Here is a 293-nt window from a genome sequence, read left to right on the forward strand (position 1 = left end):
CAGTCTCCGAGGATCAGAAGAGGATAATGTAATCAAGCATGTTGTCATCTCTTTCTCTCTGGGGAAATCATATATGACGTCATGTCGTTAATAAGAACGTCGTCATCAATCTGCCATACCAATCATGTATCATTCTTTTATGGCTAGAGACTAATATCCACTAAAAAAGGAATGTTGATCAGTTCTAACTTTTCTTATCCCTATTCTCTGCTGCTCTTCTTACCGAAAATCTCTATTTTATGACCACTTCTTCGGTGCGATATTGTCCCCAGGAGTAGAATCGCTGATAATTG

This window comes from Oratosquilla oratoria, chromosome 11 (genome assembly GCF_046742065.1).
Source record: "Oratosquilla oratoria isolate Oo_2021 chromosome 11, ASM4674206v1, whole genome shotgun sequence".
Lineage (NCBI taxonomy): Eukaryota > Metazoa > Arthropoda > Malacostraca > Stomatopoda > Squillidae > Oratosquilla > Oratosquilla oratoria.